This window comes from Parasteatoda tepidariorum, chromosome 2 (genome assembly GCF_982258835.1).
Source record: "Parasteatoda tepidariorum strain Cologne lab strain chromosome 2, Ptep-v5.0, whole genome shotgun sequence".
NCBI classification, from domain to species: Eukaryota; Metazoa; Arthropoda; class Arachnida; order Araneae; family Theridiidae; genus Parasteatoda; species Parasteatoda tepidariorum.
The window spans coordinates 52,144,934-52,159,564 of NC_141756.1; positions in this window are offsets into that span (position 1 = coordinate 52,144,934).

Genomic DNA, 14,631 nt, shown 5'->3' on the forward strand with positions numbered 1-14,631 from the left:
GACAAACAAAAAAAGAGTATGCATACATATTCAAACTTCTAACGAAAGTATCCTGCAGAACCAAGTGGCCCATCTAATATATGCGTACTTTAAGGAAAAAAGCTCTACCCCTTTTTTTCATAAAGGCACCTTTTGCATTCTTGTATAATGGAATGTGTTCTTTTGCGGACAGAATTTCAAAATATTTTTCAAAAATCGTTCCCATCCCTTAAAGTATCAAATTTTCTTATCTCATTTTACTCACAGAGACATTCTATTCTTTTCATTAATATTCTGTCATTATACTGTTCACAAAAAGTTAAAAAAAATAAGAATAATCGGACAACCCTAAATAACTTCACGTTCTAGGACTGAACCTTAACGGTGCAAGAGGGCGACCTCAAATTTGGCAATTAAGTGCAAACGATATATTAAAATACGAAATTAGACTCAAAAGCGTTCTTTATTTTAAAAAATACACCTCTTTTTCGACGGATTCAAATTTCTACCCCAAAAATATAGAAAGTATCCGCAATCTGAAAAAGGAGTTTTGTCAGGAGAGCAGCACAAAATCTTGACTTTTTAATGTTAATTATACTTTTTGCTTATTTCACCATATCTCGAAAACTTCCTAAGCGAATTTAAAAAATTTTACACACAATTGTAAAATTCGTTCACCTAAAAATAATTCCATCAAAATATAACTTTTAGTGACTATTTATTATTTTTTATTTAATAATAGTCGAATATTTTTTGAATTGGTGTACAATTTTTAACATCATTTCAAAGAATGCAATTTTAAATGGCATAACACAAAATTTGAAAGAAATCAGTCGAATAATTCCTTACAAAGCGAGTTTTAAAAAATTCGTCTTTGAAAAAGTCGAAAAAATTTTTGAAAGCTTCCTCTACCTGGTATTATTTGATTTAATCTCGCAAATTTTATTTTAGATATCATCACGAATTTGCTCTAACAAAATCCGTATGCAAATCTTAATACAAAATTACCAACCTTAGAACTATTTCTTAATCACACAATCCCTTCTGCAACACCTACCGTGGTATCCCATGATACCAATAAATAACCATTAAAGATAACAATCCCACCGTACACCATTTAATTCTTCTTCAAACCGAGATAAAACCCCCTTCTTTATAATTCCCCCCTCAGAATCACACAGATGTACGCTTTAAAAATCTCGAAAAATCCCGTCTGTCGTCCCTCACATTGCCAGAATCCAAATCGCATTAACATCGAGAATAGAGCTTCAAGCAACTATTCTACAAAAGGTCCTACAACTTGTGATGCAGGATGAGAGATACCTTGTTGAGATTAGGGGAGGAGTTATTTCCTCCAACTTCCAGCTCACTCGATCCCCCAAAGCATGATTAGAGTCATTACATACCCCTGCTCTCTTCGTCATTTGATCCAGTCTTCTGTGAAAAGCTGGTGCAGTGTAATTACCGAATTCAGGAGCGTACTTGAAGAGGTTGGATTCTCAATTTTCTGGTTGACCCTTCAAAAGAATTAAGTTCAATTGCTGAATGTTTAGTTGCTCTTGGTGATAGTTATTGATTTGTCTTGAGTTGAAAATGTCTGGAACTTTCAGCAAAATAAGAAGCTTATATTTGCTGACTGCATGCAAACCCGTGCTTTTTAAATAAATGCAAGTTATTTTATCGAAATAAAAGATTTTCGATTTCAAGAATACTTTTTACTGAAGAAAACTTCATGTTCATTTGTTATAATCAAAAGCCTATCATCAAAGTATTTTGCTTAAAAAAACTTTTTCGTAATACTGTACATTTTTCCAAAAGTCTAATCTAATATAATAGTATAGTCAACATTTTACTAATATTGTAATTTTTTCAAGATTATAAAAGAAAAAGAATCAAACGCAATCAAGAGGTTTCATTCTCAATTTTTCTTCTTCTTTTGGCTGGCTGATGCTTTAAAAGAGTTGGGTTCAATTTCAAAATATTAAATAGTTGTTGGTAAGGACTATTATGTTTCGGGTTAAAAACATCTTTAAAAATTAAATTGTCTTTACACTTTAAGCTCAATAAGAAAAGGCATTTAAGTTAAATGTCAATTATTTTGTGTGTCTTTTCTTACTGAATTTTAAGTGTTTTCTCAAACTAAGATTTTATGATTTCTGGCTTACAAGCTTACTGGCTTACTGGCTTACTCTTTTTAAGATATTTGGCTTACTTTTCTGCTATTGTACTTTTTTAAGAATCTTAATGTCAGAAAATACTATAATTAAGAGATTAAACTATGTTTGTTTTCTGGTTGATTATTTAAAAACTAAATAAGTAAAATTGATCAAAGTTTAGTTTATTCCACTAATGCGAGAGAATCTGTCGTTTTAATTCCTAGCAACATGACGTTTACTTTGCCAAAATATTTCTGAAACTTTATTGTATTGTTTAAAGAACATGATCGAATGAAATATAATCAAGAAGTTCAATTTTCTATTTTCTGGTAAACTCTTTATAAAAGTTAGGTTCAGGAGTTGAAAGTTTATTTAAATTCGATTAATTTATCTTGAGTAAAAAAATTTCTTCTTTTTAAATTATAACTTTTATAATGTTGAAAAACTGATTAATGACTAATTTTACTGTCTTATAATTCAATTAGAATTTTTTTATCGAAATAAGAATTTGATATTATTGGTATCATTTGCCAAAGAAATATAGAAAAATTAATTAACCAAGGGCGAATAATTATGTAGTTTATCAACAAGGTTTTTATTCTGTTAAAGTTACTAAATTAATCTAGTTTCTTTTTTAATGTCATTTATGAGCGATAAGCCATTTTAAGTTAATTGAACAGTATAAAGCCAAGTTAATTCAATAAAATTAGACTTCATCTTGGGGAAAATTTATACTTAAAATTATTTTTATAGACCTTTACTTATGTTATTATAAATGATACCTGAACTTTATGTTAAATTAATGTTATTATAAATGATACCTGCAAATCAAAAAGTCTTTCCTCTTTGCCCTAAATGCCAACAAAACCAGGCATCACCTGAGCACATCTTGAACTGTTTAGGGCTGGACTGGAATGACATTCATTCCTCTCCCATTCTGGTTTCGGATTTTCTGAATGTCAACGGATTCATTGATCTGGTCTGACCCCGTCAGACCAGATGGGAATTAGCAACAACAACATAAATGATACCTGAAAAATCTCAGATTCTCCTCTCAAACACGTCTTTTTTTTTAGAAAAATGGAAGTGATTTGAATGTAAAAATCAATTTATTTTAAACAGGTAAGTAAGACATATTATCAAAATTATGAATGAGACCAATCCTGAGGCGATCGGATTAATAGTTTAGAAGTTATAAGGGTCTTATGTGCAAAAAGTACAATTTTGTATTTGCAGTTATATATGTACTTGATATTGCTGTCTTAACAAGTGACAAAATGCTTCTTATGAATTTTGTTTCACGTTAAATCGAATCAGACAATACAGAAGTCAATAGAACAATTAGTTCAAACGATGCAAAAGATTTTTATGTATAAGAGACGTGCTTCTTTTCAGACATATACACTGTACTTTTCTCCGCAGGTAACATAAGGATTGGTCTTGGTCTCTTTCAATTCAGAGTGAAATAAAATATCAGAGACAATGTCTCTCTTGTCTGTTTAGAAAAAAATTATTCTCGCCCTCAAATCCACTCGCCCATTTCTTTCCAAAAAGGGCGAGTAGGAAAGTTTTTAGGCATCATTTATAATAGCATAACAAAGCTGTCAAAAAATGTCTTAGGTATTAGTTTTTCCAAAGAAACACCCTTTTTTTTACTTTTTTAATAATCTATCTTTCAATTCAAGACTTAAACTGAGCATTTTATCAGCTCGGACATGGCATCATTTCTTTCTTCTATGAGTTAAATTTGTTAATTATTAATTTTGTACTTTTGTAATTTTGTACTTTTCAAGTCAAAATATTCAATGTTTGGAAATATTACGCCTAAACTTAATTGCCAGCATTTATTTTTTCTCCACAAACTTTAATTATTTTATTTTAATTTTAAAAGTTTTTAAAACTAAAGCATTAATTAAAGTTTTCCTCACAAACAATGATTTTATAGTCATTGCCATAAAATATGCAAGTCATCATCAAAAGATGTATCGCATTTGATAGAAATTACTTCTTACATAAACATATTTGAAGGGTTGCTATTCTATAAGTTAAAGCCTTAAGTGTAAAAAACAGTTTCTCTACAAATTTTCCAAATTATCCAGCTGATGCTTTGATTCGCTAGGATTATTCCGCTGAAGTTTTAAAGAATTGTTTGATTTTCAACCTACGCAATCGGTAAATCACCTAGATAATCTGCACATTACCCACAAAACACTCGTTGAAGTAAAAAAGTTCCCTGCTGGAATAACAGCAACATTTCTGCAAGCTTAGTTTAACATAATGTTCTTTATTAATTTTTCGCTATCCAAATCATCTAGGTACTACAATAAAAAGTTCAAAATAGTTGATAGAAACAACCATTTGAAAACAATAAAAAAAAGACTTGAATGATTTAAAATATTATTACAATAGGAATATCAACATAATGTCATTTATTTGTTTTCCAATACCTAAAGAACTAAGTCAATACAACCAATCAACATTTAGTTATAGACAAGAGAAACAAACTTTTGAACTTTGACAATACGGAAACAGTTAAAGTGCACATTGCTAAGGTAAATTTTATTTTATTTTATACCCGACGATGAACAACTGAGCCAATTCTGAGTTTATGACTATCAATGTTCAACTCCGTAGCCCGTAGACATTTGAATCCAACCCAAAAGGCAAGGGAACTACTGGATCAAGCATTGGGACGAACTAGTCTCATGGAGAACTTTATGATGGAACTAACCCGCATTTGCGTTACACGGAAAGAAAAAACACGAAACCCTCCCCCTGTTAGCCCGATGTGAAACTTTCTTATTTCGCCACTTAAACGATTTCCCGAGTTCATCTGCTATTATTGAGCATATTAATGGCTATCTAACTTAAGTGGTTACATATATACAGTAATATGTATGCAATATACCGACTACTTTGTTGTGTCAAAATTTTTGACTTAGCGTTTTAGCCTAGTGAGTGTCAATGAAACGTAATCATCATAAATATTAGGGGAGAGTGGGGTCAATTGTAACAGAGTACGATTGTAACAGAACAAAAAATTCGAGTGTCGGGTTCTAGATTTGGTTCCTAGGTGGCGCACAAGGTGTATTTAATAAATCTACATGTGCACCCTGCTGGCAACCATTTTTATGTACTTTTGAAAGAGTTACATCACAAAAGATATTTTCACGCTACGTAAGTACTTTTTTTGATATTAGAATATTATATTGTAACAAAGTAATTTTGCTTAAACAAATAAAAATTATTAACCAAATATGTAAGTGGACACCTTAATTAACATTTCAAAAAAAATTAGTTTTGTTAATTAACTAGCATTGTTTTCAACAAATAACGCTGAAATGGCGAATTGGGGACGATTGTAACAATAAGTAAAGGGACGATTGTAACAGCTGAAAATAAATAATCTTATGTTTACAAACCATTGCTTAACTCTTTAAGAACCACCAATAGTTTCCTATATCATTTATATTATGTTGCATGTGCATTATTTTATTTGTCACCTTTCACAGCATAAATTAAAATTTTTAACCCCTTAAAGTTAAGAGTTTAACCCTTTAGGTCTCTGCTCATTATTATTTTTACTCCTAAAATATCACTACTATTTTGATCAATAAATAAATATATCACAACTATGATAATATGTATAGTTAACTATGTTTTAGTTGAATTTATGAACTGTTACAATTGACCCCGTAAGTGGGGACAATTGTAACAAGTGCACGACTATCAAAAATTGTTAATAACTAATATGATAACATTTAAAATAAGGTATTTATTTTTTTCCAGTAAAGGATAGTCTACTTTACTCGTCTGTCAATTAATACTAATAACATATTGGATTTTTGTTAGTTAAAAATAGTTAAGTAAAAAATGTTACAATTGACCCCACTCTCCCCTACTTCAGTGTAAGAGCACAATTTTATGAGCTGTAAGCAATTGATTTAAAATTTAAAATAACTATAAAAAATAAAGACAAAGTTGAATAATTTGTTATTATGCAAAAACTAATGGTACATAACGAATAAAATACAATTTTATAAAGTTACGTCACCATTTTTATCACGAATGGCTGGATAAATGTGGAGACAATTTAAAATGCTGAATGCGCTCTGCTCCCAAAATATTCAGCGTATTTTTCTATTTTTTTATTTAACATTTATATGGTAGCGGATGTGACTACAGCACAATCGCTCCATTGTCCTATAATGACCTCAGTTGAAAGAATTAGATATACGCTTCTTTTATCAATTCTAAAAGCATCTTAGAAATAATTTTTTATTCGGACTAGAAATCTGCATCATTAAAGCTCATAGAGCGGGATGGAATATTGCTGTTTTTTATTGTTACCATTTTGAAAGAAATGTCTTAGAGTAATTTATTTTCATTTTACTTCTTTTCAAATAAACTTATTGTATGTCTCTCTCTGAATGTATGGAATTTTAGCGTACATTTTGTTTTAGGATTGTTAATTTAAATTTTAATTTGGTGATCTCGTATAAATACCGATTTCCCATCGCCTGCGAAAATTTATATAGTGAGAAAAAAAATAAGGTCAAAACTACCAAAATTTGACAAACTTTACAGTGCTTCTGGCTCTATGGGAACACTAAAATACATTGTAATTTTTACCGAAGCGCTTTGGTAATGATTTAGGTAAAATTAGCAATATAATTTTATAACAAGTGATAAAATTTGGTAATTTTGTCATGATACCTTGCAGGGATCCCCAACCTTATGCCCGCGGGCACCATGGCGCCCGTCGATCGGTCTAGGTGCGCCCGCTGCTTGTGCCCAACGATAAAATATTTCAGTTTTCCATCTTCCCATAAAATGATATGCAAAAATTACTGCTGTTTTACTACAATTGTTACACATAATGAAAATTATTTCCGAAATAATAACCTAAACTAGCAATTTAAACTTAATTATAGCAGTTCCTTTGCAACTTCGACTTTTCAAGGCCCTGTAACAAAATCCTGATGATGCTGACCTCATTTTTCATACTGAAGTACGCTGGCTCAGTAATGGCAAAGTACTTGATAGATTTATACATTTAATCGAAGAAATAAAAAGTTATTTTGCAGCCGAAAATCAAATATTTTTAGAACTAAGAGATCCTCTTTGGCTAGGAGATTTTTCTTTCGTAACAGACATAATTGAAAAACTAAATAATTTAAACTTGGAGCTGCAGGGAAAAGACAAACTTATAGCAGGAATGATAAGGGCTATGAACTCATTCAAAATTAAGTTAGTTTTCTGGATATATGAAGTATCTTTTGCATTTTCCGAACATGAAAAAAATGATAGGTGACAGTGAAATTGTCTTATTAACATTTGTCATCAACCTCCAATTGCTTCAAGATCAATTTGAAAAGCGCTTTCAACAATTTAATATCATCGAGCCTATGGTCACCTTTTTTTGTTAATCCTTTGACCATCAAATAAATAACGAAATAGCAACATACATTTCAAAATGTCTTCAAGTTAGGGGAGAAGAAGTGGAGATAGAAATTTTGGAGATCTTCAGAATGACATTATCCTCAAAACTATTATATCAGATGAGAAATTCTGGAATATAGTTGACAGAAATAAATTTTCATTCTTAAAAAGAGCAACATCTATATATATATTTCTCTTACACGGCGATAAAAAAAAGCCTCATTACAACTCCCCGAATGGCAACGCTAGAAAATCAGCCAATGATTGCCGCTAAAAATGTCACATGCTAAATCTATATTAGATGGCTCAACATATAGCGCTTATAAAAACGGAAACTGAAATAACAAGAGTGTAAAATATTATGTGCTTATGCGCATCGTATTTTTTGTTAAATAATTTATTTATTATATATCAGTTTATAGATGGTAACGAGAAGAGTTTTGTGGTTGCTATGGTGACTAATTAGAATGTAAATTGTTTTTTTGAGTGAGTGTGAGATTTGTTTTTTGGAACTGCGATACTGTAATTTTATTGTTTAGATAATAAATCTTTCTTTTATATTAAACGTGATAGTAGTTTCATTAATTATTTGATTCGAAGTCCTTGGAGTTTTATTTGAGGTCAGTTTATTTTGTATTTTTTTACAAGAGAGAGCATTCTCACTAAATGAGATTTCTTCCGAAATTCAATGTTTTTCCATTGCAATTCACTTATTTCAATTTTTAATAGGCTTAATTATAGCCAAAATTTTAACCTTTTTAAAGAGATATTAGTTTTAGAAATTTTATCTTAAGATTTTATACTATAGCACATTTCTAATAGGTTTAACGAATTACATGACATTTATTTGAATTCAAATTTATTTTAATGACTTTATTAAAATAATTATATAAAATATTAAGTATTTACTAAAAAGATGTAATTTTTTTTTAAAAAAAAGTTGCGATATGAATTTGAATGATTGTTTTGAATTCTTAAAATTTTGTGCATTTGCAATGTACCTAAGTTAGTAGCGAGCGAAGCGAGCTTGGTTTGCGAAGCAAACCACATAAGATTGCGTAGCAATTTTTGGGGGTTGGCGAGCGTTAGCGAGCAGGGGGCACAGCCCACTAGTATAAATTAAAGTAGTTTTGTAGTTCCACATATTTTTTAAACCTTTTTTTTTAACAATGAATTCAAAATATAGATCCCGATTTACACATAAACACCTTGACGATAGGTACAAAAAGGTTGGGGACCCCTGCCTTAGAGCATAGCATAAGAACCAATTATTCAGTTAAATTTATTTTTCAGTTTCGTTTTCAACTAAATGTGTAGAAATAAGAAATATAATTTTAGTTTCATCAAAAAGTTCTCCACGAAAGCTAGTTTGTCCCAATGGTTGATCCAGGAATTCCCTTGTAATCTGGGTTGGGTTCAAAATTTTGGTGAGCTACGGAGTTGAACATTGATAGTCGTAGACTCAGAATTGGATCGGCTGCTCAACGCTGGTTATAAATACAAGCAAATAAATATTGTAGAACACTTCATTATTAAAGATTCAAAGATTAAAAAATAGAAAAATTATATTAAGAACAAGGTTGAAAAATCTAGGGAAAAAAGATAGCAATAATATATAATATTTCAATAAAAAAGGCATTATTTATTCGCAAAAATGTATTACTGAAACTATAAACAATAAAAAAAAATTAATTGCGTAAAATTTATTCAAACAAAGTTAAGAATGTTTCGTAACTTGAAAGAAAATCTCTAAGAAAATGTTCAGTTGTTCATAAGTTAGATTAAAAATCAAACATCAAGGATCCTTTCTCGTTTATAGATTTTTATGACATGTAACTTTATAATTATAAAAAAATTAAGTTCTTATCATATTTAGTCTTTTAAGGGACTACTTTGTGTTAAGTACTATCAAATTTAACACTGAAATTTTAGGCATGTAAGAATAGAGTAAGCGATTTTGCAAAAAATTAAACAAATAATAATATAGTAGTAGAAGTAATAATTAAATAAATGAAAAAAAAAATTTCGGAACAACAGTGATAACGGAGCATTAGATTAAACTGGAATATTAAAGCTTTCATTGATATTTATTGTTTTTATAAAAAATTTGATATAAACTCAAATTATTTCATTTTTTTTACATTAATGAAATTGAAATGAATATCAATATTTTTTTGTAGAAATCGTTTTTTTTCTTCAGACATCTCTATTTGTTTAAATACTTAAGTAAGTTAATTTTACTTCTGAGAGGGCTCGCCCCTAAATGAGGTGGTCCCGGGTTCGAATACCAGCGATGGCAGGTCGATACGAATATTTCACCTGGCTCGATATACAATGCTGACGATATGTATATAATATACGTTAATGTTTAAAATTCGTTTTGTAGGAACTATTCAAAAATTTTATGACTATTATTTAATACAAATGAAAAATAAAAATAATTAATAATTATTAAAAACTATTTTTTGTGAGGAATTAGCTTTGGATCAATTAATTTTATGATTGTTTTATAAAAGTTTTTCATGTTACTTAAAAAGTTCTCGAGATATGGCGAAATTCGCAAAAACTAGAATTAGCACTAAGGGGACCAAACTTTCATCCTTTCTCCTGACCAAACTATTAGGGCCATATTCCACAGCTACCATTTATATTTTAGGGGTCAGGAATCCTACTTTGTAGAAAAAAGGTACGTTTATTCAGTGAAAGTATGTTTTTGTGTCTGATTTCGGAACTTAAAATATCGAGTCTCCCTTAATAATTAACATATTAGAGTTTACTTAGAACTATTAAGTCCCAGTGTGTGAAAATCTTGTTATGATATCAAAAGTTATTCTGGATGTTTATTTATTTATTTATTTATTTTTGCACGTACACATGCATTGCTAAAGACATTAATTTCTAAAATAAAGAGTGAAAAACATATTCAATTTACACCATAAAAGTTCTAGATGTTTAATATAGTGAATGAAGTTCGATTTACTAGTTCAAATGATAAATTACCTCCAGTCCTCCAGTTAATGTAGTGACAAGTCTTTAAAAGCCAAATTTATCGTTTTGTGGAACACGTTTGATAGCCTTTTTTTCTCCGTACAAACAGCAACAATAGGGTTTAGAAATATGCACACAAGAATCAAAATGAAAATGTAATCAATGAAGCAAACCAACTATAAAAAAAATCTTCTTCAGACTCTATTTACAAAATTTTATGAAAAGTTCATCCTAAAATTAGGAGTTTGGTGATTTAAGTTATGAAGTCTATAAATTTATGATGAAATTATCATAAATATAAATAAAATTTATAAATTTGCTTTTAAAACACATATGAGATTGATATATAGGGCATCGAACTCAAAATAGCGTAGGAAAATCGAACTCAAAATAGCGTGGCTAAAATCATCGTTCAAAACATACCGAGCAAAATTACTTTAGTAATCCCGGATGACAGCACTTAAAAAATCTTAGAAATAAATTACTTTTTTTTCAGTACATGGGCATTTTAACTAATTTACACTGAGTATGAAATTTATCTACAAATCCATTTTGATATAAATAAGGGCTGAATAATCATATCAATTCAAAGCATTTCATACCCTATTTTCCGACTTTTATATACTTTAATTAATCATTCACAGTAAAAGGAATTCTAGAAAATGGCTCTCTATTGTACAATTGCATTGTACAAAACAATTACATATTTCAGATATGAATAAAGACTTACTATCCTCCTCAGAATTTAGAAGGCTATTAATAACTCCTATTATTATTGTAATAGAATTGTGTTCTATAATTTATGTGGAGTTGATGCTTGGAATGAATTGCTTTGCTACTTCATCTCCATTGCCTGTAGTCATTAAAATCAAAATACAATGGAATTGTGCCAAAATCCAAAGAAATCACTGGTATCAATAGTTTAATCCAGTGGTTCCCAAATGGCGTTCCGTGGAACTCTAAAGTTCTGTGGATGAGTTGAAGGAGTTCCGAGAGTTAGGACTTCTTTCTGTTTAATCCGCAGTGATTTTGGTACTTTTAATTATACTTAAATCTAATCAATTAGCCATTATGAAATTATTCAGACTGAAATACCAATAAAAAAGAAATGGTACTTTAAAAAAAGAAATAATTATATTTTTTTAATAACAATATATTTAATGAATTACAAAATAGACTTGCATTTAAGAAAATGCATTCGTATTTCCTTCAGGCTTTTAAAATCAATATAAATTTAGTAAATTTGCTTACAACAAAATATGTTTCCCTAATGACCATATTCAACCTTTATAGCGGTTTTTTTAATGTTTATTTTAAAGAAACTTATAATTCGACTCATTCTGTTCGTTTTCAATTTATGTATAACCAAAAATAAATTTAGTACTGGACTAGACAAATCTCGAGACTATTTATCGACGAAGCTGTTTATGAACTGTTATCAAAGACGAAGCTGTTTATCGGCTCATGAGGATTTTTTTTAAATCCTTTAATCCATTATCTCAGTGCCATCAATAAATGTTTTTAAATGACTAAGCCGAATACTTTGCTACCACCACTGAAAAATTCTTTAGATAGCTTCTTTGTAAAAACGCTAGAATATTCCATAGAATCTAAATATCACTGGAAACAATTTATCAACTGAGAAGAAATCTGATTCGAGACTTTTAAAGACTGGATTCAAAAATTATCAAATCAAAGACTAGCCAATAAATTATTTTTAAATGACTCAGAGATCTCCGTAAAAGCTCAGTAACATTCTTTAGAAGTTCTTCCTGAAAAATTTATAGAATCAAAATATTGCTTCAAGCAATTTATCGAATTAGAATCTGTTTGGAAACATTTTAATGGGTTGTCCCACAATCCCGTGAAAAATGTATTTAAGACTTGGTCACTTTTCTTACAAGCTCAAACATTTTTTTCTTCGAAATTTTCTCTGGAAAATCAATATGATCTAAACATCGCTGAAAGCAATCTATGGACTCTGAATCTGTTTTGAAACCTTTTTCGGAGCTGTCCCACAATCTTATCAAAAAATGTATTTAAACGACTCGGCTTCCTTTCTTACAAACTCAGACATTTTTCTTTTTCGAAATTTTCTCTGAAAAATCAATATGATCTAAACATCGGTGAAAGCAATTTATTGACTCAGAATGTGTTTTGAAACCTTTTCCGGGGTTGTCCCACAATCCCGTCAAAAAATGTATTTAAACGACTCGGCTTCGTTTCTAACATACTCAGACATTTTTCTTTTTCGAAATTTTCTCTGGAAAATCAATATGATCTAAACATTGCTGAAAACAATTTATTGACTCAGAATGTGTTTTGAATCCTTTTCCGGGGTTGTCCCACAATATGATCTAAACATTGCTGAAAGCAATTTATTGACTCAGAATGTGTTTTGAAACCTTTTCCGAGGTTGTCCCACAATCCCGTCAAAAAATGTATTTAAACGACTCGGCTTCCTTTCTAACAAACTCAGGCATTTTTCTTTTTCGAAATTTTCTCTGGAAAATCAATATGATCTAAACATTGTTGAAAACAATTTATTGACTCAGAATGTGTTTTGAAGCCTTTTCCGGGGTTGTCCCACAATATGATCTAAACATTGCTGAAAGCAATTTATTGACTCAGAATGTGTTTTGAAACCTTTTCCGGGGTAGTCCCACAATCCCGTCAAAAAATGTATTTAAACGATTCGGTTACTTTTCTTTCAAGCTGAGACATTTTTTTTTTCGAAATTTTCTCTGGAAAATCAATATGATCTAAACATTGCTGAAAGCAATTTATTGACTCAGAATCTGTTTAGAAACCTTTTAATGAGTTGTCCCAATCCCTTCAATAAGAGTTCTTTTAAAATACTTTTATTTACAAGTTCAATAGATTTTTTTCTTTTTTTAGAAATTTTCTCTATAAAATAAATAAAATCTTTATATCATTGAAAGCAATTTATCAACAACTCAAGCGTTACCCATTTTGATTCCTTTTAATATATTGTCCGGATCCTAAAAATAAATGTTTTGAACGATTCAAAACGATTCTTTTCTTATCAGTTTCTGCAAAATTCTTCTGAAATTTTCAATTTAAAATTTCTCTAGAATCTTTTGAAATAATTATAAAAAAGTTTTAATTATTGAAAAACATTTTGTTCCACATTGAAAGAAAAATATATTGGAAGCAACGGAATAATAAGCTCCTGCTACTATGTATAGTATAGTGAATAAAAAAAACATTTTTAAAGGACAGAAAATAAAAATGTAACTGTTATTTATTTTTCCCTCCCCTATCTTTATTTTACATTTGTTTTTACCTGTCATCTGTGAAGTTTTATACCCCATTTTTCTTTATCTGTTATTTACCTTTGAAAGACAAATAAAAGAAATGTTTAGTTCTTCCAAATATAAAAAGCTTGTTACTTTTCAAAAGACAAGTTTTGGTTTTCTTCGTGTCGTTTATCTTTATTCTCTGTTTTCTGCCTTTTTCTTTAATACTCTTTATGCTTCGTTTTTTTTTTCCTACGAAGTTATAAATAAAGATAAAAATCAACATATATTTGCATTAAAATGTATCCGCGAAAGAAATTCAATTAAAGAATACTTTAATAAACAAGTTACTTATTTTTTTCAGCAAAAGAAGCTAAAAGAAAAAATAATTTAATTTCGATACGAAAAACATAGGAAAAAAATATTTAATTCGCTTTTTCTTTGCTGTTTTCAATTTCATCCTACATTATTTTTTGTTCGTTATTAAAAATTAATTAACTTAGTTTAAATTCAATTTAACTTCCTGGACTGCGAGTGTTTTTATTCTTTCATTTGCGAAGAATATATTTGATAAAAGCAAACGTTATTATTAATTAATTATAAATTTTTAATAAGCAAATAATATAATTAGAAATGCTTTTAAAAATTCGGTATTAGATTTTTTTCAATGGTGATTAAAATCTTTCAATATTTCTCGTACTATTTAGATCAAAACTCGCCTGTCGCGAATTTAGGAACTGATTTGAAACAAAAAGCAACAGGTTGAAATCAAAAAAATGGAGAGTAACACACGTTAATAAACTTCA